Below are 24729 nucleotides of genomic sequence, written 5' to 3' on the forward strand. Positions count from 1 at the left end.
GTAACTGAGCCAAACAATTCAGCCCCCAGTGTTTTGTAGAGGGAGATCACAACTTCTGATATTCAGAGATGTCTTCTGATGTTTGATCTCTTTCCTTTCCTCTTTAGTTGCTCCCTAAAATACTGCTTACTCCCTTTAGGAACCTGCATGCTTCTTCTAAGAGATGGGTACCTGTCCCGGTTAATTCCTACAAATTCACAAGGTTCTCTCGTGCTCAAGTTCAAAGCACTCTAATCTCAGTAATCACTGTTTGCTGTAGTGCTGTTCTAGCCTTTTCTGTTACAGTATTTCTCAACATTAACTTAATTGAACTTAAAAGATATTGTACATTTAGCATAATTTGGCAAACTAATAATGTAAACAGTGTGTTGCTGACAGGATTAAGTCCACGCAGGAAGCCACGCAGTCAGCAGTGCTGTCTCACAGATGACAACAACTCCCACACAGCCGCAGGGGCTCCTGTGAGGCACACGTGGTGACATCATTCACGTAGGGCTGGGCCACTCTGGCTGGATCTGCAGGCGCTCGCTCGCCCTTTCCAGTCTGTTTGTCCTTTAGAACTAATATTTGGGGTGTCACCCCAATATTTTATTCTCTTTCTGACCCAGGCCAGCCGGGAGACTAAGGCAGAGCAAGCCTGCAGTTGGACACGTTGTCGCCACTTTTCCAGAGCCCTACGCTAGCCTTGCTCACGTTCAGGGCTATGCGTGACCTTGCCGTCCCCCACCATGGAGCTATCTATTAATAAACAGACAGACAACCTTCTGACCAGGGCAACTACCTATACGCGGATGTAAGCCCTTGGTCCCATTCCTTTCTCTCCCAGAAGGGACTATTTTGAGGGACTTTCTCACTGGCAATAACATAGCAGTGTTCTCCTCAAACCCCGAACACTCACTGAATCTTTCATCTGCAGCCACCCCCGGGTAGCCCACGCCTCTGGCATCTGCCCCAAAACGCCTGAGCCTCCCATGTGAGCTTGACTCTCAGATTTGTCATTCTCATGGGTTGTCCTGGGCTTCTGATGACACAACCAGGACGAAAGAGAAACCCTAATCCTGTGTATGCTGGTTGACGGCGAAAACTTTCAGATAAAGGGATCTTGGGGAAACCATTACAACATGTAAAGAATTCCTGGTGCAAAAGTTCCCAGCGCTACTGTCCCACCCCAAACCAGTTGGAGACACAGACCCGCCCTTCTCCAGGCTGCTTTAGATAGGCATCAACAGTCTGCGCTCTCTCCCTCCCAACTGAATCCGTGCCCAACTGGTATGTCCCAGGGCTCCTCAGAGACACCACCAAGTAGAAGTCCTTCCTAGGAGGTGACAGTGCCCTTCAGAAAGCCTGGCATCACCCTGAGAGTGTCTCCCCAGTGCCGCTGCCTTTGGCAGGTACAGAGGGAGGGTGCAGGAAGCAGGGGTGTCCCTGGATGTAGCAGCCCAGGTCTGAAAGAGTAACAGTGCCCGGCGGGCAAGGAAAGGCCTGAGAAATGAAGGCGCTGCCTGCCACGATGCTGCACAGGTCTGAGCTGGAAGACTGAGCAAGAAACTAAATGATGAAACAGAAACACATTCTCCGTGGTGATCAAACTCCCAGATTAGGTCGGTTCGCTCTCTTTAAAAAAAAATGCATCTCTGTAGCATCGGTTTTCCTCTGGGCATGGGAAACTTTCGCTTTCTCTTTCTCCATCCTCTTCCAGAGGCAAGAGGAGGGAGAAGAAACAGGTTCTGATTCGATGCCAGGTTAGGCCGTGAGCGGATGGACCGTTCTCCTTACACACATCAAATCTAACCGATAAATATGTGGATCTGACATTCAGTGAGTGTTTTGAACAAGGAGCCGTGGCAGTGAGGAGCTGTGAGGAGTCTGTGCCTTCAGGGGCTTTTGTGGGGGCTAATCAGGCCAGCATGACTGCACCTGCCTTTATACACCTGCCCTTAGAAAAGTCTGCGCCAGGTCAGGTTTTCCTACATGGAAGCCTCAGCCCTTACTGACTCACCCGTAATCAGAGCCTTTATTTTCATGTAAGACTCATCTCCCACTGGTGACAGCTTTCAACAGTTAGCTTCCAGTTTTTCTGTCCTCTCTCCTACTTAAGTGCTCTAGGAGAGCTTCTTATTTATTTATTATTAATCCTCACCCAAGGATATTTTTCCATTGCTTTCAGATAGAGTGGAAGGGAGGAAGGGAGAGTGGGGAGAAAGAGAGAAACATGGATGCGAGAGAGACACATAGATTGGTTGCTTCCTGCATGCACCCCAACTAGGGCTGAGGATGGAGCCTGCAATCCAGATATGTGCCCTTGGCTGGAATCAAACCTGGGACCCGTCAGTCTGCAGGCCGACGCTTCAACCACTGAACCAAACTGGCCAGGGCGAGCTTCATATTTAAATAAGCCCAAGGATGAATCTCCAACAAAGTGAAAACTATTTCTGTAAAATAAGGAAGTTTTCCCAAATTCGTTTGCCTCATCTGGGGCTGGCATAAATCATTTTTTTTTTCTAGAATTGGTTTCCATTGTCACCGAAACTGAAAAAAAAGGTAAAAACTAATTTCTGTCTGACTGCATCAGAAATTCTCTAAGGTCCTACAAATACAAGTACCCATTCCCGAAGGACTTGCATTGTAAGGGAAGACGAGGAAATGGGAAATGTTGACCAACGCAGGGAGCTCCGGGAACCAGCTCTGCTTCCCTGCCTGGGAAGGTCAGTCCTAAGGCGATAATGCCTGACGTTGCTGACAGGCCTGTCCATGGCCACACTTTCAGAACTGAGCCGTGGCGCCAGGTATGGGCTGGCAAAGGAGTTGAGATTGTCTCAGAAACTGATGCCATGTGGCTGGCTCAGGGGACTCTCCGCCATGTCCATCAGTTCTCTCCCCAGATGCCTGCAGTTTATTACACTGATTAAAGCAGATGTTCAAACAGGCCTCCAAATGGACCTATCCACAATTTTCAGTTTTCCCACCAAATCAGCCTCCCCTTTTAAAAAGGATATGTCATACCCAGCCGAGGTGGCTCAGTGGTTGAGCATCGACCTATGAACCAGGAGGTCACAGTTCGATTCCCAGTCAGGGCACATGCCTAAATTGCAGGCTCGACGATTCCCGATTGTGCAGGAGGCAGCCAAACCATGATTCTCTCTCATCATTGATGTTTCTATTTCTCTCTCCCTCTCCCTTCCTCTCTGAAATCAATAAAAATATATTTAAATAAATAAATAAAAAGGATATGTCAGCAATAGACATAACTTTGTCTACTGATTCAGGCAGGAGGTGTTATTGCTCTGATCAAACTGGCTCTTTTCAGATTAAAAAGTAATTATTCCAAAAGAAGAGTTTCTGGTTAAAATTAAACCACAGTCCAAGAGCTATTAGAACCTGGACTTTGGACAAATGCCAAAGAGACCAGTTCTGGGCCTCACCCCGAGAGGAAACGAAAGCGACTTACTAGAAGGAAGAAATCTTCAACAACTGATCACATAAAAAAATTAAGTAAGTCCTAGCTCCGTGGTCGGCAAACCGCGGCTCGCGAGTCACATGTGGCTCTTTGGCCCCTTGAGTGTGGCTCTTCCACAAAATACCACGTGCGGGTGCGCACGTACAGTGCGATTGAAACTTCGTGGCCCATGCATAGAAGTCAGTATTTTGTGGAAGAGCCACATTCAAGGGGCCAAAGAGCCGCATGTGCCTCACAAGCCGCGGTTTGCCGAGCCGCAGTTTGCCGACCACTGTCCTAGCTGGTTTGGCTCAGTGGATAGAGTGTCAGCCTATGGACTGAAGGGGCTGGGTTCGATTCCAGTCAAGGGCACATGCCTGGGTTGCGGGCTCAATCCCCAATGGGGGGCGTGCAGGAGGCAGCCAATCAATGATTCTTTCTCATCATTGATGTTTCCATCTCTCTCCCTCTCCCTTCCTGGCTGAAATAAATTTTTTTTAAAATTAAGTAAAATGTTGGAACCTGTTCAACCACCCTACTTCAGTTAGAAGGCACTTTTTAACGACATTAGGAAAGCGAAACTAGCTGTGGGTGGGGTGGAAACGCTGCCAGGTCATCCTGCCTAGAGAAGCCCGACAATCGCGCCTACATGACCGACGTGCCGCGGCCGCAGCGGCGGCACCAGGTGGCCGCGAGGCCAAGGCGCACGCTAGCAGCTTCTGTGGCTCCCCGCCCTGCGCCGCACCTATGTTTTGGTGATCACCAGCTCATCGCTTGAGCTGACTTGGGCTACCAGGCCTGATTTGTTGCTCCACAGCCTGATTAAGAAACAATCACCCAATACGGAGAAGAGGCCCAAGGGAGCTGAGAGCTTGCTGGGTCATGAGTCTCCGGCGGATGGGAGCGGGGAGGGAGGAGGCAGGCCCCAAGAGGTCCTGTGAGGTGACTCTGAGGCCAGCCTCGCAGTGCCCTCTCCTGGAAAGCTGGGAGTTCTCCTGGGCTGGGCGGCTGCAGACAAACCCTGAGGTACACACAGGTGTGCCACTGCCCCCTATTGGACACATGCTTTTCAGCTTCACCAGGCAGAGCGCTAAAGTGAAATATTAGCGATAAGCCCCACCGGGTGACCTCAGGCAAGGCACGGCCTTCTACGTCTCAGTGTCCACATCTATAACATGGGAGGGACGGTAAGAACATCTGTCCTTGCGCACCTCAAAGGGCTGTCATCAGGAGGAAATGAATGAAATAACTGCCTGCCTTCCTACCTCCTGCCTTCACATAATCCAGGTCACTTTCCTGAGTCTTTCTCTCCAGTGTCTCTGAACTACGAGCAAATTATAAAAAATATATAATCAGCCGAAACCGGTTTGGCTCAGTGGATAGAGCGTCGGCCTGCGGACTGAAAGGTCCCAGGTTCGATTCCGGTCAAGGGCATGTACCTGGGTTGCGGGCACATCCCCAGTGGGAGATGTGCAGGAGGCAGCTGGTCGATGTTTCTCTCTCATCGATGTTTCTAACTCTCTCTCTCTCTCCCTTCCTCTCTGTAAAAAATCAATAAAATATATTTTAAAAATATATATAATCATGTTATTCTGAGCCTTAAAAGCTAGTGGCTTCTCCACTTCTATTAGCTTTACACACAATTTTCAAAGCATTTTTTCTATAAGCATTTATCATAATTTAAATCCATTTTCTGGCAACGATATGTTCAGTGGCTAAATCCCTCACTAGATTATGTGGGGACCTGTACTAGTGTGTCCTCTGTCAGCATTTCATTCCCAGTACCTACCCAACCTGGTGCCGATTGCACAGTAAATGCTTGATAATTATCTGTTGAATAAGCACCTGGATGAATCATAGGAACTGGGGAAGGCCAGCCAGAAACAGAAAGGGCAAAGTCAGATATGGCGGGGAACCCTTTCTCAAGAGCAGCAACACACACTAATATTAAAAATAAAAGGGCCGGGTGATGAAAAGATTGGAAACTAGACAGAGGTGGTGGTTGCACAACAGTGTGAATGCACTAAATGCCACTGGACTGTACACTTTAAAATGGTTAATTATATGTTTTGTGAATTTCACCTCGATCATAAAAAAAATGAAAGGACAGAATTGTAATATACTCGTTATGATCCGTGATGATTTAGACACTCTACAAATAAGGGATGAAGTCAACTTTTTACCATGCTTGATGGTTTACATAAATGATTTCATTTGCTCCTCCCAACATGGACTTGCCCACAGGAGAATGAGGAGCGCAGATGTTCATTTAGTGACTTCCTATTCCTCCAACAGGCCAGGCACACCTGCCACTCGGGCTCTGTCCCTGCTGCCTTCCTGCCTGGAAAGGACTTCCTCCAAACAGCTGCCTCTCCCTCCCCTCCTTGGGGGCCCTGCTTTGAGTCACCTCATCAGAAAGGCCCTCCCCAACTCCCCCACTTAAAAGGGCACGCACACCGCCATACCCTCTTCCTCGCCCTGCTTGCCTTTCCTTCAAAATTCTTAGCTCACATTACATATCGTCCTCACTTTTCTGTCTCCTTCCACAATCACATAAACTTCAAGAGATCAGGAAGCTTTGTCAGTTTGTTCTCTGTTAAAATCCTGACATCTGGAATAGTGCCTGGAAAATAGCAGGTGCTTACTAAATATCTGTTAAGTGAATAAGTAGTAGAATTTTACCATGAACTTGGCTGGATCTTCTTGGGCCACACCACAAAAATAAAATTACAATGTGACTGAGATAAAATACCAGTTGTTAATGTACTGTAACAAAGGGTACCTTGTTCACAAATCAGTCCCTGCACGCTCCTCTTGTCCTCAGGGCAGGGCACCTGACTGTTGTGTCCCTGGCTCTCAGCACGGTTTTGATCACGTAGTATTAGGCATTTGTCTATATACCAATAAGAAACAATGGGTTCTGAGCAGTACAGACACGAACAGAACCGGCCACGACACACGTCCAGGTCCCACCCTAGGCATGCACATCGGGGGTGGGGCGTCTCTGAGGAGGAGGAGGAGGAGGAGGAGGAGGAGGAGGAAGGAGAATGTGCTGGGCAAGGGTCAGAGTCCAAGCAGCAGAGTGTGGCCTTGCAAGCCCATGTATTCTACGTAGAAATGGCTCTGCACTGTGAACCTTAGACAATTATTTCTAACTCCCAGGAAAAAGCGGGCAGGGCTGGCCTCATGAGAGTTGGGTCAGTGTGATCTGGCAGGATGAACACTCTTGCAAGGTGGACAGTGAGCTTCTGAGACGAGTGGCCATCCCATAATAGTGCCCAGTGGCTTCTAAGAAATTTGTGCCCAGCAGCAGCCACCACCTTCCTCCAGCTCCTAAATCAGGGGCCAGGCATGATGGGAAACTGGTGTCACACAAGAACCTAGAGTAGGTGTCAAACTCCTGAAACTCACTCTTTCTTTCTTCCTTCCTTCCTTCCTCCCTCCCTCCCTCCCTCCCTCCTTTCTTTCTCTCTCTCTCTCTCTCTCTCTCTCTCTCTCTCTCTCTCTCTCTCTCTTTCTTTCTTATCCTCACCTAAGGCTATGTGTTGTTGTTTTTTATTAATTTTTTAGAGAGAGGGTAAGGGAAAGAGAGAGAGGGAAACATTGATGCGGGAGAGAAACATTGATTGGTTGCCTCTCACAACCTAGGTATGTCCTGACAAGGAACTGAACCCGCGACCTTTCAGCGTACAGGATGACACTACAACCAACTAAGCCACGCTGGCCAGGGCATCAGCTCTATCTCTTACACCTGTTGGAACCTGTGTCTCTAAATGCAATTTATAATAAATTCCATTATTTGGCCAACCTGACCACTGCCACCATGGGTGACTGTTACGTCTGAAATGTAACAAATATTTAATATGAACAAATGCCTATTTCCCATCCTGTGCCTCACATTTTAACTTAATGGTACAGAAACAGGTTTTCAACATTTGATAAATCACAAAACTTTTTTAAAATTTATTTTTAAAATATATTTTATTGATTTTTTTACAGAGAGGAAGGGAGAGGGATAGAGAGTTAGAAACATCAATGAGAGAGAAATATCAATCAGCTGCCTCCTGCACACTCCCCACTGGGGATGTGCCCGCAACCAAGGTACATGCCCTTGACCGGAATCGAATCTGGGACCCTTCAGTCCGCAGGCCGACACTTTATCCACTGAGCCAAACCGGTTAGGGCTAAATCACAACTTTTAAAAAAATGTTCTGAAACGGAATTTCTGCAGAAAATTTCAAGCTATATAAGCTATAGTACACACACACACATGCACACGGATTTTCCCTAAAAGCTTCCTCATAATACACCCAAAGTACACAGCTCAAAATTCAAGCCAATGACATATTACAAAACAAATTAAACAGAAAAACATCACAGCATAATTTGTACAGCTGCCACTACTTTTGCCATTTTCCATGGTAAGACTGATGGTTCATTTTAATCGGTGCTGGTTTCAGGAACTAAGACATTCACCTTTGTCCTGCACTACCGCACATAAGCCTGCTCCCTGTGGGCACTCAAGCATGGGTAGGTATGTAGTTTTTCTCAATTCCCACAGCATTTAGAAAAAGACAAACAAAACAAAACACAGTTTTTATCTTATACTGCATTCCCTAAGCTCAAAAAGAATATTTAGCCCTGGCTGGTTTGGCAATGGATAGAGTGTTGGCCTGCGGACTGAATGGTCCCAGGTTTGATTCCAGCCAAGGGCACATGCCCGGGTTGTGGGCTCGATCCCCAATGGGGAGGCGTGCAGGAGGCAGCCGATCAATGATTCTCTCTCATCATTGATGTTTCTGTCTCTCTCTTCCTCTCCCTTCCTCTCTGAACTCAATAAACATCTACTTAAAAAACAACTCTTTTAGCCATCAGTAGAGGCCTGGGCTTGACACGAGAATAAATGCACAAGCACAGCTTGGCATCAACTGGACCAGCTTGTCACCAAGAGATGCAAACCCGGGTACCCGTGGAGGTGGGCGGGGACCCTAGGCACGCTGGCGGGCTCTGGCCAACGGGGAGCACAGGTCCCCGCTGCAGGAAACCCGGAGAGGCAACAAGGGTTGCAATATGGGGCCGGTGTGGCCCGATCTCCCTGCTTTTTAAGAAAGCCAAAAACCCAGGTTTTAATGTGAATTTGTAGATGTTTAAATGTTAGCAATTGATTCTAAAAACTGTTTAAAATTTCCTATGGGCCATGTACACCTGAAACTAATCTATAATAATAAAAGAGTAATATGCTAATTAGACCAGACAGACGTCCTTTCGGACAACCTTCAGGATGAAGCTGAGGCTGTGAGGGAAGCCCGGGTCCCGGGTGCCTGCCGGCGGCCGGCCAGAGGGAAGCCTGGGTCCCAGGTACCAGAGGGAAGCCAGTGCCAGCAGCCGGGGGAAGGAAGGCCTACTCTTGCACGAATTTCATGCATCGGGCCTCTAGTATGAAATACTATTGAATATCAATTGTAATTTTAAAAAGAAAAAAAACAACCCTTACTGGTTTGGCTCAGTTAGTTGAGTATCTATCGTCTTATGTACCAAAAGGTCACTGGTTTGATTCCTGATCAGGGCACATGCCTAGGTTGCAGGCTCAATCCCCAGTATGGGGCATGCAGGAGGCAGCTGATCAATTTCTCTCTCTTTCTCTATCCCCCCGCCCCCTCCTTCTTCCTTCCTTTCTCTCTAAAAAAAAAAAAAAAAAGAAAGGAAAAGGAAAAACAACAACTCTATGGACCAAACACAACATATCTGTATTCTGATGGCACCCAGGCAGCCTGTGTGTGAGCTCTGGGAAGTAGGAGGTGCTTCCAGAGGGATCCAGGCCTGAATCTGCCATCTGTTAACTGCTTCTCAGGGTGGCCACTTCACCTCCCAGTCACTTGGCACTGAAACCCAGGCAGCTGCAGAAGCCACTGAGTAGCGGCTAAGGGGGCTGATTCCCTTGGGTTCATATCCTGACTACCATCACAACATACCTGCCTTGTCACTTTGATTGACCACTCTGGGCTCCAACTTCCTCATCTATAAAATTTGGATAATAATACAACCCTGCTCATAAGGCTATTATGGGATTAAATGATATACTGCGTGCAAAGCACCTAACTGCAGAGTAAGGCTGAAGATATAGAGCAACTACTATTATCTCTAAGCTTGGTGCCTCCCTCCTCACCATCCGTTCAGAGTCAGGAAATCCTGCTAAATAGGACATCTAAAACCCTCTCCAATCTATTCTCTCTTCATTTCCATTTGTCTGCCTTAGTTCATAGCCTCAGCCTCTCTGCCCTATTCATTATGAGCTAATAATTGCACCTCCTGATTTACTGAGCACCTCCTCTGTGCCAGACAGAGCACCACTCAGTGGCCCCCTCTGACCCACTCCCACGCTGTCCCCAGTTGATTTAGATCTCTCGGCTTGGAACTTTATGTAAAGCAAAGATCTGATGCTTTACATAAATGCTGTCATTCTCTCTGTACCTACAGAACAAAGGCTAACTTCCTTAATCCTGTATCAAGGCTGTCCCTAGGCTCTGCCCAAGCTCACATCCTACCAGCCTCTAGAATACCCTCTTTACTCCTTTTCCTGAATGAGCCATGCAGGTTCCGGTCACTGTACCTTGGCAACACTATTCTTTCTGCTTAGAATGTTTGTGTGTCCTTTTCTCACCCACTGTTACCTTCTCACCCGTTTAGGTCCAGCCTAAAGTGGTTATCTCCACAAACCTTCTCCGGTCACCTCCCTGACCAGCCCCCTGGGGTCGGGCCTTCGCTTCTCGGTGGTTCCCACCGTACCTGGTGCATAGCTCCCTGCTAACCCGTCCCACAATGCACGGTGATCTACTTGTTGAGACATCTGTCTCAACATGAGAAAGGAGGCCACGGGTAAGGCCTAGCCCTGCACTTTGGCTGCCTTCCCAACTGGCACACAGTGCATGTTCAGTATTTGCTGGATGAATGACTGGGACAGACTAAGAGGACATTTTAATAAAACCAAACAATAATGTCACGTTAAACACATCCTGTTGCAAGAAACAGGGATTTGGGAGAATGTGCAAAGAAAAAGTAGGATAATAAACATGTTAAAAAATCACTCAGGAGCCCTCAGTTCTCTGAACTGTGTGCATTTTGGTTAATTCTAGTCAAAAGGGATCTGATAAAGTACTAGCCACCTGGGTGAGGGAAAATATCTATACCTATGAGGCGGCTGCCATTTCCCACAGGTTCTTGATCTTCACTTTTTCTTCCTGCAGCTTCAGTGAAATGCATCCGTTATCCCAAGAGAAAATGTAATGCAGCCAAAGAAAAAGTCTGGTTGTTTGGTTCATAATGTATATACTGTGCAGTGCAATCTGAGACCCACACAACAGAAAAGTGTCCATCTTGGCCTCATGCATGTGCAGGCCTCTTCTACGAGAGGCAACAAGTTCTCGGTGCTCAGAGAACCCCACCAGAGGAGGCTAGGAGTGGATGATCTCGGGAAGGCAGAGATCTGGGGAAAAAATAAACATCATTGTTTTTTGGCATTTATGGTCCTAAAAACTTGCCACTGAAGCACTCATTCAACAAGCACTCACCGAATGAATGGGAGGGTTGCTGCACAGCCTCATTCCCTGCCCCCGGCTCAGAGCCCTGGCTTTGGCAGGTTACAAAACCTACAAAACCGAGGTGGTCATCTAGCGGAGTGTGGCTCTGGGGTCAGGCTGCCTGGGCTCAAGCCCGGCCCTTGCAGTTTCTAGTTGGGACAGTTAATAGAGTAAGAGTTCCTACCTCAGAGTTGCTGGACAGCTTAAATGCTAGAGAACATGTACAGTGCTTAGCATAATGCCTGTGAAATTATTTTGATTATTATAAATTCAGCAAGTGTTGGCTATCATCATCTGTCAAAGAGCTCCTACTACGAGAGTTGAGCCTTCTTTAGCTTCTCTTTCCAACTCTGCCCATACCCAATATCTCTACTTTATTGTCCAACTATGGGATTAGAGTTCCTTGAGAATGGAAGAAAGCACAAGCTATAAACTTCTCATCAATAAATAAGCAGTCCGGTCGTGGTGGCTCAGTGGTTGAGCATCGACCTATGAACCAAAAGGTCAGGGTTTGATTGCCAGTTGGGGCACATGCCCGGGTTGCAGGTTCGATCACCAGTAGCGGGCGTGCAGGAGGCAGCCCATCAATGATTCTCTCTCATCATTGGTATTTCTCTCCCTCTCCCTTCCTCTATGAAATCAATAAAAACATATTTAAAATAAATAAAATAAATGAACAGAAATATGGAGACAAGTAGAAGAAAACAGGCCACATGTACAGAACACCTGGTCATGTACAATAGCTCAAGCATAAAAATAGGTCTGGACTCTCAATGGCCATGCTTGAAGGGACAAAACAAAGGGCATGCCTTCAAACTGCTGAGGGGAATTCTGTACCTCACCCGAGGATATTTTTCCATTGATTTTTAGAGAGTGAAAGAATAGGGGAAAAAAAAATAATAATAAAATAAAAAATAAAAAAAATTAAAAAAAAGAATAGGGAAAGACAAAGAGAAATATCAAATTGGTTGGCTTTGGTTGCCTCCTGCAAGAGACCCGACCGGGGCCCTGGCCTGCAACTGAGGTACATGCCCTTGACTGGAATCGAACTTGGGACCCTTTGGCCTGCAGGCTACCCACAGAGCCAAACCAGCTAGGGCTGGAATAGAGACTTTTTAGGCATTTGAGGCTTCAAAAAGTTTGAGATAATCTAAGAACAGGGTAAATTATTACAGCAATTCCTCAATAGGTGTTTAATAGTATTGAGCCAGGTAAAATCACTGAATCTGACGGATTGTTTCATACCACAAATATATCTGAGTGCCTACTATATGTTGGTTTGACAGCGACTAAACCAGGTAACCCAGCAGACACACACTGATTCCCTCATGGAGCTTACATTCTAGTGGAGAAGAGAGATAATAAACTACAGGAGGAAAACCCTGAGTCAGAGAGTGATGAGTGCTACAGAGAAAGAGAAACCAGGGCCTATAACCCTAACTTCCAGTGTACAGGAACTACAGCAGATAGAAGCATGGGCTAATTAGATAAATCCATCTGGACACAATTAGATAATTCCAGAATGTTGGACATGTATAAGAATACAGGCTTAAAATTTTTAAAATATCAGCCCTAGCTGGTTTGGCTCAGCGGATGGAGTGTCGGCCTGCGGACTGAAGGGTCCCAGGTTCGATTCCGGTCAAGGGCATGTTCCTGGGTTGCGGGCACATCCCCAGTGGGGGGCGTACAAGAGGCAGCTGAATCGATGTTTCTGACTCTCTCTCCCTCTCCCTTCCTCTCTGTAAAAAATCAATAAAATGTGTTTAAAAAATAAAATTTTAAAATATCAAAGTTGTTAAAACCAAATAAAAGGGAGACTAATGTAGACTAAAAGAGTTAACAATCATACTGAAAATATGAGTCCTGATTGGATCTTGAGCCAAGGAAAAAAGTTATAAAAGATGTTTTGGGGCCCTAACCAGTTTGGCTCAGTGGATAGAGCGTTGGCCTGCGGACTGAAGGGTCCTGAGTTCGATTCTGGTCAAGGGCATGTACCTTGGTTGCCGGCACATGCCCAGTAGGGGGCGTGCAGGAGGCAGCCGATCGATGTTTCTCATTGATGTTTCTAACTCTCTATCCCTCTCCTTTCCTCTCTGTAAAAAAATCAATAAAATATATTTTTTTAAAAAAAGATGTTTTGGGGACAAGAAAGGATATTTGAATATAAACTGAATATTAGATAATATAAGAGAGTTGTTTATAATCTATTAAATTTAAAAAATATATAAAAATTTTAAAAATTAAATTTATTTAGGTATTATTGATATGTAGAAGAATATCTACATTCTTAGGAGGTATGTGAGGAAATAAACAGACATAAAGTAAATAGAGCAAAGTTATCAACTGTTGAATATAGGTAGAGAATACTTAGTTGTTCATTGCTCTAATCTTTCAACTTTTCTGTATATATTAAAATGCCCAATGTAAAAAGTTAGATAGAAAGGAATAGAGGAGAATACTTAGAAAAAATAAGCATGACAACTATTTGGAGGAATTCTGCTGTAAAGGGAGGATCTTAGTTTCTTACAACTGTTTAACAAATGACCACCAATCGGGTGGCTGAAAAGAACAGAAAGGTATTTTCTCACAGTTCTGGAGGCCAGACATCCAAAAATCAAGATATTGGCGGAGGCCACACTCCCTACAGAGGCTCTAGGAAAGAATCCATTCTTTGCCCTTGCAATTTCTGGTGGCTGTCAACTTTCCTAGACTTGTGGCTGGATCATTCCTGCCTCCGCCTCTGGGGTCACACTGCCTCCTCCTCTTCTGTGTATGTCTGATCTCCTCTGGTCTGTCTCTCTCAGATAAGGACACTTGTGAAGGCATTTAGGGCTCACCCAGGTTATCCAAAATAAGCTCCTCCTCTCAAGATCTTTAATTTGATCACATCTTTTGCTAAATTAGGTAATATTCACAGGTTCCTGGGATTAGAAAGTGAATATATCTTTGGAAGGCCACTTTTTTGCCTGCCACAGGGAGCAAGAAAATAGGGCAGTATGTAGAGGGGAATGTGGGGTCAAGAGAGATTTTCAGTTTTTTAAAAATGAGAGAAGTTACATGTGTATAATAATATTTAGTAGAGTTTGTTGTACACTATAGTAGTAGTGCAGTAGTACAGTGTATTTATTCATTGTGTTAGCCACTTTAACACAGAAAAATTCATAAAGTTACCTTCATGATGAAAAAGAGGGTTACTCTTGAGAATTCAATTAAGAAAAATCAAAATATAATGGAGGAGACATTCTGTCAAACGTGGAAGATTGAACACACAATGTTCATCTCCAGAACCAGCAGATGAAAATAAACAAACAAATATGGTATAAAACTATAAAGACAGAGGACAGGAGAGCAGACAACAGCGAATCAGAGAGGTCACAACATTTTAAGAGATGAAGTGGGAACTCACTTAGCAGAGTGCAGGAAGCTGGGACTTGAATGCTCAGAGAGGAGAGTATAAACAAGAAGATTAATATGTTCACTGTATTTATCCCTCCAAAACTTTAGGACCTGGAGGTGGAAGGAGAAAGGCATGTAGCTGAAAACAGGGAAATTGTTTAAAAGTATGTATATAAAGCAGTTAAACTCACATATCCCCTCTCCAACCCTTTTTAGCCTGGTAACAACCCCTGCAGGATACCAGAGGGAGAAACTGAATCTGCAAAACACCACCTCAGGGACGCCAGGCACAGCTGAAGGCCGTAGTGAGCACTGAGCTGAAAACAAAAAGACCGGGTGAAAACACGCATGCGAAATGTGGGATCCACAGCTCTAGTCCCCCTACTCTGATACTAGAACCTCAACAGTGGTGGCCATGCAAATATCCCCCAGATAGAGGCTGGAGAATTCTTCTCTGGAGAAACTGTATCAGCCCTGCAATGTGACCTATAGAACCTGACATTTGAGGGTACCTAATAAAAACACTCTGCTTACTCTAGTCACCTTAGAACGAAAGCCATCAATTAGCAAGCCCCATCTGTGCACAAAGAGTTTCCAATGAACTCTGCTTATTGCCTTATTCTTAAATATAAATAATCAAAGATCCAACATTTGAGGAAAACCTTCAAGAACAATAACACACATACACTAGTACACCAGATAATGGGGGAGTTCAGAGGAAACAATATGAAAAGCAGAAGAAAACTTAAAAATAGGAAAATTCCTTGGAAAGATAAGAAAACATGAAATAAAACAGAAATAATATATATTATATATCATATATATATATATATATATATATATATATGAGAAGCAATCAGTGAACAAGAGAGTTAAAATTAAATATTCGATAGAAAGGATAAGAAGATAAAATGAAACTGTCCTCCAGAGAATAAACAGAAAGAGAGGGACAAAAAGTAGAAAAAAGTAAGAGCTATAATTCAGGCTCCAATATCCTGTAGTAGAACCACAGAAATTGGGATAAAAGTGCAGATTGAACTATGGAGTGGTAGAAAACAGGTATTTTACATAAGGGGGAAAACATAGAATAAAAATAAAAAGAGGAACAAAACTACATTTATAAACAGCAACACTTGGAAATTAGAGGACAGTGGGGCAACGCCGTTAAAATTCCAAAGGAAAAGTATTTCTAACCTAGAATTCCATACCCAGCTAAACTATGAGTGAAGAATCAACATTTTCAGACAGATAAGGTGTCACAAAGTTTACCTCCTATGGTCACTTTCTCTGGAAGCTATTAGATGAGGTGGTTGACCAAAATAATCCTGTAAAACAAGAAAGAGGAAGAAGGTTTAAGATCCAGGCAGTAGGAGATTCAACACAGAACAGAGAGAATTTTTTTTATAGCTTACTTTTATTTTTATTATTATTTGTACTTTTTATTACTATTTTTTAATCCTCACCTGAGGATATTTTTCCTTTTTTTTTTTTTTTTTTTTTAAGAGAGAGGGAAAGACAGAGAGAAATATCGATGTGAGAGAAACACATCGATTGGTTGCCTCCCACATGTGCCCAGACCCGGTAGGAGCCTGCAACCAAGGTATAAGCCCTTGACCTGAATCTAACCTGGGACCCTTCAGTCTGCAGGCCAATGCTCCAAACACTGAGCCAAACTGGCAAGGGTGATTTTTTTATTATTATTTTTAAATTTCATTTTGTTTTGTTTTTTCCACCACCATTTATCCCCGCTATACATGCTTCCACCTCCCCACCTGTCTACCCACAAGAGAAGTCTTAAGAAGCCCAGGAAAGCAGCTATGGAGCAAGCCTAGGACGCAACCACCCTACATTAAACCCAAAGGATGAAGGACTCCAAAAAAGAAAATTCCAGTGGACAAAACTGAATTGATACATTATCTGTTAGGTTTGACTATATAAATGAAAATATTGCATGGGGTGTACATATCTTTTGGAGACTGGGGAAAATTAGTAAAGGGCATGTAGGAAACTTAACAATTAAAAAACATGAGGCTATTATAAATTTGTATTATGATATCTGTGTTATGTTATATGAAGTTTCTACTCCTTAGATATTTTACAGACTTTTAAAAGTACCTGCAGAAAAATGGGTTACGTATTCCTTTCGTCCTAACTATCCATGATTGTTGTCCTATCCAAGAGACAACAGATGTAAGAGCCTAAATCTTGACATTGATGTCTTGACAGTAGGCACTCAGGGAGTCTTCTCTCTTCCCTGGAATGAGAGTAGACAATGGGTGGCATATGGAAGACATTTATTTTATTTTTTTTAATATATATTTTATTGATTTTTTACAGAGAGGAAGGGAGAGGGATAGAGAGAAACATCGAGGAGAAAGAAACATCGATCAGCTACCTCCTGCACACCCCCTACTGGGGATGTGCCCGCAACCAAGGTACATGCCCCTGACCGGAATCGAACCCCGGACCCTTCAGTCCACAGGCTGACGCTCTATCCACTGAGCAAAACTGTCAGGGCAAGACATTTAAAAATGTCCCAGCCCTAACCCGTTTGGGCTCCCAGTGGGGAGTGTGCAGGAGGCAGCTGATCAATGTTTCTAACTCTCGATCCCTCTCCCTTCCTCTCTGTAAAAAAATCAATAAAATATATTAAAAAATAAAATAAATAAAAAGGTCCCAAAGGCCTGGCCAGCATGGCTCAGTGGTTGAGCCTCAACCTAGAAACCAGGAAGTCATGGTTCAATTCCCGGTCAGGGCACATGCCTGGGTTACGGTGCAGATTTGATTCCCAGTGTGGGGTTTGCAGGAGGCAGCTGATCAATGGTTATCTCTCATCACTGATGTTTCTATCTTCCTTTCCCTCTCCCTTCCTCTCTGATATATTAAAAAAAGTTTTTTTAAAAAAAGTCCCAAAGTACACAAACACAAGGGGGAAAGTCCATGTGATTATGTGAATAATTAAAAATCAAAGATGTGCCCTAGCCAGCTTGGCTCAGTGAATAGAGCGTCAGCCTGCGGACTGAAGGGTCCCAGGTTCGATTCCGGCCAAGGGCACATGCCCGGGTTGTGGGCTCAACCCCCATTGCGGGGCGTGCAGGAGGCAGCCAATCAATGATTCTTTCTCATCATTGATGTTTCTATCTCTCTCTCCCTCTCCCTTCCTCTCTGAAATCAATAAAAATATATCTTTTAAAAAATCAAAGATGAAACAATACAAATAACTGAGACAACTTCAAATCAATATGAGCAATTCAAATTTGCTGTGGAGGTGAGGGAAACCTGTGGAAATGGCGATCATGGTGAAGTGATTAAAATAGTGGAGCCCAGCAATTATTCAAAACTGCAGTTATAAACAGCAACAACTTGGAAATTATAGGATAGTGGGGAATAATGAGAGGGAAGACCAATGAGAATGGGCTTGGTCCAGATATACAGGCCCTGTGAGAGGCCTGTTCCACTACATTATAAAATTGGCTACATGGGAGAGAAGGGCACAGAAACAGTGAATGAAATGACTTTAAAACCCAACACACATAATCACTATTATGAGATTTGGCTTCTTACTTTTTTTTCTTCATTTGTTTATTTTCTTATCTCTCTCTTTTCTTGCTTTTGTCTCTGTAGAGTCCCTCGTCCATCTTTAGGATCCTCATTCAGAAATTTTGCTTGCTCCGGCCTGTATCTTCCTCCATAACGTCCATTTATGTTCCTCCAATAATGTTCATTACTTATCCTTTATCGTGCTGTAATTTTCCTTTTTTCTCACTGCATTCTTACTATGCAAACCAAATCCTTAGAGCCCATCCTAAATCCATTTCTCAGATATTTCTCCACAAGCTCTTTGGTTTACAGCTCTTCTCCAAGAAACTAATAATATCCAATTTTTCTTTACGTATTAGCACATGTTCAAATATTTTCTTTCTCCTCAAAATGTTCCCACCTCCTTCACCACTCTTGTTTCCTTTGGTCGTGGTCTCTGCCTTCAAGCCCGGGAGCTCTTCATTCCCGCTGTCCTAGGCTTAGATGCCGCCTTCCCTCTCTCACATTTACTGTTTCAGGGTCAATAATGTCCCGCTGGGCCCTCATTTCTCCTCGCTGACTTGCAATACTTCCTCTAACTGCTTCTCTTCCCTTCTTCAGCTCCAGTCCTTCATCTGCCTCATTCACCTGTAACTTCCTCTACAGCCTTCCTTTCCCATAGGAACAGATTCATCCGTAGTATCATTCGCTCCACCCAGACATCCTCCTCAACTTCCACCCCGTCCTCAGGCTCCTCGCTCATCACTCCCTTCCACCCTTTGAAAAGGAATTTCTATCTCAGCGCCAGTATCTCTTTCACGACCACTCTCTCCGTTTTCTCCTCGCTTATGCTCCCTGTTCCCGAGCCCTTCACATCCGCCCCATCAGTCCCCAGCTTCTCCCCTCTGGACCGCCTCTTCTCCTCGTTCAACCTCAGCTTCCCTCCAGTGATGCTCAGCTTCTCCCCATCGCGCCCTGGTCTGTACCCTGGGGATCTCATGTCCTCTCTGCTGGTCCCCACCCCGGGAAGCCTCGGCGCCTCTTTCAGCTCGGACGGCCTCCTCGACCCCGTGGGAGTCCCCGCGCTCCCAACGTCAACCCTGGTTTTGCGGCGGACTTCTGGCTTCGCCCACGCTTCCTTCGGGCTCTCCGCCACCAAGCCCGCCGAAGAGTGTAGCACGCTGGCCATCCGGTGCAGGAGCCGCACGTTCCTTTCCTGACTCAGGCCCGACCTCGCTTTCAGGACCGTTTCCTCGTCTTCCAGTCCCTGGGCCTTCGTCTCAGGCTTCGGCTTCCTAGGCTTTGGCTTGTTTCTGCCCAGAAGCTCCATTTTCTTCCCAATCACGATGAGCCCGTTCCAGGGGACCCACATTTTTTCTCGCACCGGCGACCCTCTGCTTCCCAGCTCCGGTAAGAAGCACACGCGGGCCGGGGCCTGGCCTTGGGTGCCCAGGCCGCGGGCCTTGCCGCGCCCCCTGGCCTCCCAGTGCGGCTTTCCCCGCTGCTCCCTCGGGTCCCAGAGCGGAAATCCAAACGGAAACCCTTTCTCCACAGACATTAGTCCTTGCCCTCCCTCCCCAGCTCCCCATTACCTCCCCCCAACCCCCCACCTCCCACCCCCAGCTAGTCTCCCACTCCGCCCACTAGCCCGCCGCCCCACCCACCGACCGGGGTGGGGGGCGCAATGGGCTAGTGCGCACGCGCAGTCCACGCGAGCCCCTCGGCAGGCGCAGACCCAAACGGCGGCGGCGAGCGGCCAGCCTGGGGGCGGGGCTGACGTGGCGCGAGACCTCTGAGCCCCACAGCCCGAGCCCCGCACCCCAGCGCCCACGCCGTCGCTGGTTCCGGGCCCTCTCAGTTCCGCGATTCCCCTGAAAAGCTGCGGTCTGGACACAGGAAGCGACAGGGGTTGCAGCCAATGGCGTCGCGCACGATAAACCTGATACCCAATCAAAGACAAGGCTGCGGGGCGGGGGGCGGGGGGGAGCCACGCCCGACTCCAGGTGACTCCTTGGCAGCGAGGGAAGAGCGTCTCCATCAGCTGATAGTATCTCCACTTGGCGGGTTCTAGGGGCTAGTAAGCCGGGACCCAGCTGCGGGAGCGCGCGGGCAGCGGCCAGCCGCGGGGTCGTTGTGCGCAGCAGCTGAGGAGAGTGATGGAGGAGCACCAAGGGGCTGGGAGGTGGAGCTCAGCGGTTGAGCGTCGACCCAGGAACCATGAAGTCGCTGGTTCGATTCCCAGTCATTGCGGGCTCAATCCCCCACTAGGGGTATGTGCAGGAGGCAAACGATGTTCCTCTGATCGATGTTTCTATCTCTCTATCCCTCCATGAGTTTATATATATATATATATATATATATATATATATATATATATATATAGTCTTTGGTTGATTACCTCCCCCACCTTCCGAGATTCCACATTCTGTTCCATGCTTCCATGTCTCTGGATCCTCTCTGTTCATCAGTTTATTTCGAAATTAGATTTGTGGTCCATCCTTGACATCCCTGGGTTGCAGGTCAGGCCAATGCAGGAGACAACCAAATGATGTGTCTCTCTCACATCAATGTCTCTCTCTCTCTCTCTCTCTCTCTCTCTCTCTCTCACCCCCTCCCTTCTACTCTCTCTAAAAATCAATGGGAAAAATACCCTCAGGTGAGGATTAACAAAACAAAAAAAGATTAAAATGGTAAATTGTATGTTATGTATATCTTACCAAAAAGCTTGTCACAAACATTACAAGAAATGAAAAATGCAGGTTAATCTCTCTGTGAACATAAATGCAAAAATCACAAACAAAATATTATCAAGTTGAATAAGCAAAATATTTTATAAATAATCTATAATAATAAAAGCATAATATGCTAATTAGACCAAATGTCCTTCTGGACGAAGTTGGGGCTGTGAGGGAAGCCTGAGTCCTGGGTGCCCGAGGGAAGCTGGTGCCGGCAGCTGGGAGAAGATAGGCCTACACTTGCATAAATTTCGTGCATCGGGCTTCTAGTACTTTATAACAAAAGTGTTCTGCCTGGCCAGTGTGGCTCAGTGGTTGAGCGTTGACCCAATAAACAGGAGGTTACAGTTTGATTCCTGGTCAGAACACATGCCCCAGTTGTGGGCTTGGTCCTCAGTGGGGGATGAGCAGGAAGCAGCTGATCAATGATTCTCTCTCATCATTGATGTTTCTCTCTCTCTCTCTCTCTCTCTCTCTCTCTCTCTCTCTCTCTCCCCCCCTCCTCTCTGAAATCAATATATATGTTTTTTTTTTAAAGTGTTCTTCCAGGAATGCAAGGTTGTTTACCATCTGGAAACCAATCAAGGAAATTCAGCACATGCCGGGAGCCGATCCATCCTTGCTGTTTCAAGGAACCTGGCATATATGGCATACTGTTCTTAATATGTTTGCTCACCTTCTTGGCACTATGTGTTTTAACCAAGGTCTCTGAGAAAGGTTGTTTCCCCAGATAGGGATTTTCCTCTGAAGTTAGGGAGGGAATAAAACCTCTTAACTAAGTGCCAGGCGGGTAATTAATCACTTTAACTACGAACAATCATGCTTAAGCTACATAATCTTTACTCCCTGTAATGGAGATAAGAAACGCCCTAACCTTTGGAATAGAGATTGATAGGATTGGAATCAACTGGTATAAATACAGATGTAACAAGACAACAGGACACACAGAAACTGGAGACAGAACCTAGAGACAGAACCTAGCGAGAGAACATGGCTACAGAACCTGGCTGGAGAACCTAGCGAGGGAACATGGCTACAGAATCTGGCTGGAGAACCTAGCAAGAGAACATGGACACAGAACCTGGCTGGAGATCCTAGCCAGAACTTCCCTGGAGATCCAGACCAGAACTTGGCTGGAGATCCTGGCTAGGCTGCTGATCAACTGAACGCTGTATCCATGTCATTCCTTCTTCGCCGACTCCATCCACATCTTTGGGGACCCCTGGACCTGCTGGGGTTGGACCCCAGCAAGCACATACACAGAATAATAGGAAAATCCAAATGATATCTCAGGAGAGGGAGAAAAACCCTAACGGGTTTGGCTCAGTGGATAGAGCGTCAGCCTGCAGACTCAAGGGCCCCAGGTTCAATTACAGTCAAGGGCATGTACCTTGGTTGCCGGTACATACCCAGTAGGGAGTGTGCAGGAGGCAGCTGATCGATGTTTCTAACTCTATTCCTCTCTCTTCCTCTCTGTAAAAAAATCAATAAAATATATTTTTTAAAAAAGAGAGGGAGGAAAAAAAATGATTTAAAAAGTCAAGAAAGGGCGAAGGGGGAGAGAGAAATATTGATTGGTTGCCTCCCAAATGGCTCCCAACCGAGTATGGAAGCTGCAATCTGGGTATGTGCCTTGATCTTTTGGTGTACGGGAAGATGCTCCAACTAACCTAGCCACACTGGCGAGGGCAACACAGTCTATTTATTTATTTGTAATATATTTTTATTGATTTCAGAGAGGAAGGGAGAGGGTGAGAGAGAGATAGAAACATCAATGATGAGAGAGAATTATTGATTGGCTGCTTCCTGCATACCCCCCACTGAAGCTTGGGCCCGCCACTGGGGCACATGCCCTTGACCAGAATCGAACCCGGGACTTTCAGTCCTCAGGCCAATGCTCTATCCACTGAACCAAACCAGCCAGGGCAACACAGTCTTTTTTTAAAAAGTGCTAAAATAGCCGAAACCGGTTTGGCTCAGGGGATAGAGCGTCGGCCTGCAGACTGAAAGGTCCCAGGTTCGATTCCGGTCAAGGGCATGTACCTGGGTTGCGGGCATATCCCCAGTGGGAGATGTGCAGGAGGCAGCTGATCGATGTTTCTCTCTCATCGATGTTCCTAACTCTCTATCTCTCTCCCTTCCTCTCTGTAAAAAATCAATAAAATATATTTAAAAAAATAAAAATAAAAATAAAAAATAAAAAAGTGCTAAAATAACTGGTTGTTTATATGGCAAAAATGGATCATAACCTAAATTACATAGAAAATTAATAGAAAATGGATCATAGGCCTAAATATAAAAGCTAAAACTATTAATTTTTGAAGAAAAAATAGAATATCTTCATGACCTTGGAGTAGGCAAAAGTTTCTTCAAGAGTACACAAAAATCCTTAATCATAAAAGAAAAATCTGATATATTGAGCCTGTAAATTATAAGTCATTAAAAGAGTAAAAAGGCAAGTAGGAAATATTGGTAACACATATAACTGACAAAGGGCTTGTCTTTAGTATATATAAAGAGTTTCTACAAATCAATAAGAATAGCATTTTATAAAGGAGGTTAGGGGAGGAACAAAAGATTCGAATAGGCATTTTACCGAAAGAAGATATCCAAATGGCCAACGGGTACCTAAAGTGGTGTTCAAGGTCATCTCTCCCCAGGGATTACAAGTTCAAGGTCATTCCTCCCCAGGGATAATAGTGTCCTATTATCTTACCACCCTCGTATGGCTAAAATAAAAAGGACTAACAGTTCTCTAAGTGTTGGCAAGGATGTGGTGCAACTGGAACTTCCATACAATGCTGGCATAAGTATAAATTAGTACAGTTTTGTTGGAAAATTCTTTTGGATTATCTATGAAAGCATTTTACACATGACTTCCTTATGGCCAAGCAATTCTCATACCCAATAGAAATTAGTACTTAAGTCCCTCAAAAGACATACAAAAATGTTCATGGTAGCTTTATTCATAATAACCACAAACTTGAGCAAATGTAGAATGGATACATAAACTGAGATATTCATATAATGGAATACTACATAGCAATAAAAAAAACTGCTGCACTCAACATTTACGTGTCTCACAAAGAACATGGACACAAAAAGGTATATACTGTACAATTACATGTTTATGAAGTTCAAGGTCTATGGTGATATTAGTCAGAATAGTGGTCCCCAATGTGTGCCAAAGCCTGTGACAGTTGTGATGCATGGAAGTGTTTCTGCAGCACCCGGAGGCCCACCCCACCCTGCCGCAAAACCACTTCTTTGACTTTTTGGAATACAGCCAGGATGTGAGCTGGGCTAGAGCACAGGGATCACCCCTAGGGGTGAGAGGCAGGGCTCTAGGCGGGCTGAAGCCTCTCGTCAGCTCTGCAGTGGCATGTGCCTGTGGTGGGAGGTGCAAATACCCTCTCCAACATCATACCCTCCCCGCGTGTGCCTCAGCTGAGTACCGGAGGGAAGAACAGAAAGGAGATCCTTGGGGGTTTTCTGAGGAATACAGGCTGTCCTCGGGTTATGTCGGATTTGACGTACGTCGTTTCATGGTTACGTTGCCATCCCCCATTTATTTATTAAAAAAAAAAAGTTCTGCCGAGGCCAGTTTCGCTCAGTGGATAGAGCGTCGGCTTGCGGACTGAAGGGTCCTGGGTTCGATTCCGGTCGGGGGCATGTGCCTGGGTTGCGGGCACATCCCCAGTGGGAGATGTGCAGGGGGCAGCTGATTGATGTTTCTCTCTCATCGATGTTTCTGGCTCTCTGTCTCTCTCCCTTCCTCTCTGTAAAAAAAAAAAAAAAATCAATAAAATATAAAAAAAAAAAAAAAGTTCCATCATTTCAACGTATGTACATATGTGCTTTTATGTTTTTTCATTATTTACTAGAGGCCCAGTGCAGTAAATTTACACAGGTAGGGTCCCTAGCAGCTTCCGGCTGCCGGCCGGGGCCTCCCTTCTCCTGGCAGCCTGCCGCCGCCACCTGGTTAACTCCCAGTTGAGGGGACAATTTGCATGTTAGGCTTTTATTATATAGGATTTACCACAAGTAAAGGTCAGGAATTGTTATC

The 24729-nt window shown here is 45.4% G+C and overlaps 1 long non-coding RNA gene across 4 annotated transcripts in view; it reads right to left on the reverse strand.

The window, feature by feature from the left end:
- Positions 1–19115, reverse strand: part of LOC308525093 — a 42175-nt gene extending 23060 nt beyond the window's left edge. For 2 of the 4 annotated variants that reach the window (XR_013996446.1, XR_013996447.1), the window contains exons 1-7: positions 17974–18606; positions 16525–16663; positions 15679–15734; positions 14651–14726; positions 14420–14520; positions 10624–10919; positions 6219–6329 (exon numbers count right to left, since the gene is read on the reverse strand). This is a non-coding gene — a long non-coding RNA (uncharacterized lncRNA). Of the gene's footprint in view, positions 1–6218; positions 6330–10386; positions 10920–14419; positions 14521–14600; positions 14727–15678; positions 15735–16524; positions 16664–17973 lie in introns of those variants that run through there. The other 2 variants (XR_013996445.1, XR_013996448.1) reach the window with 2 other exon arrangements.
- Positions 19116–24729: the final 5614 nt, after the last annotated feature.

Source organism: Myotis nattereri (genome assembly GCF_964212035.1).
Source record: "Myotis nattereri genome assembly, chromosome: 9".
NCBI lineage: Eukaryota > Metazoa > Chordata > Mammalia > Chiroptera > Vespertilionidae > Myotis > Myotis nattereri.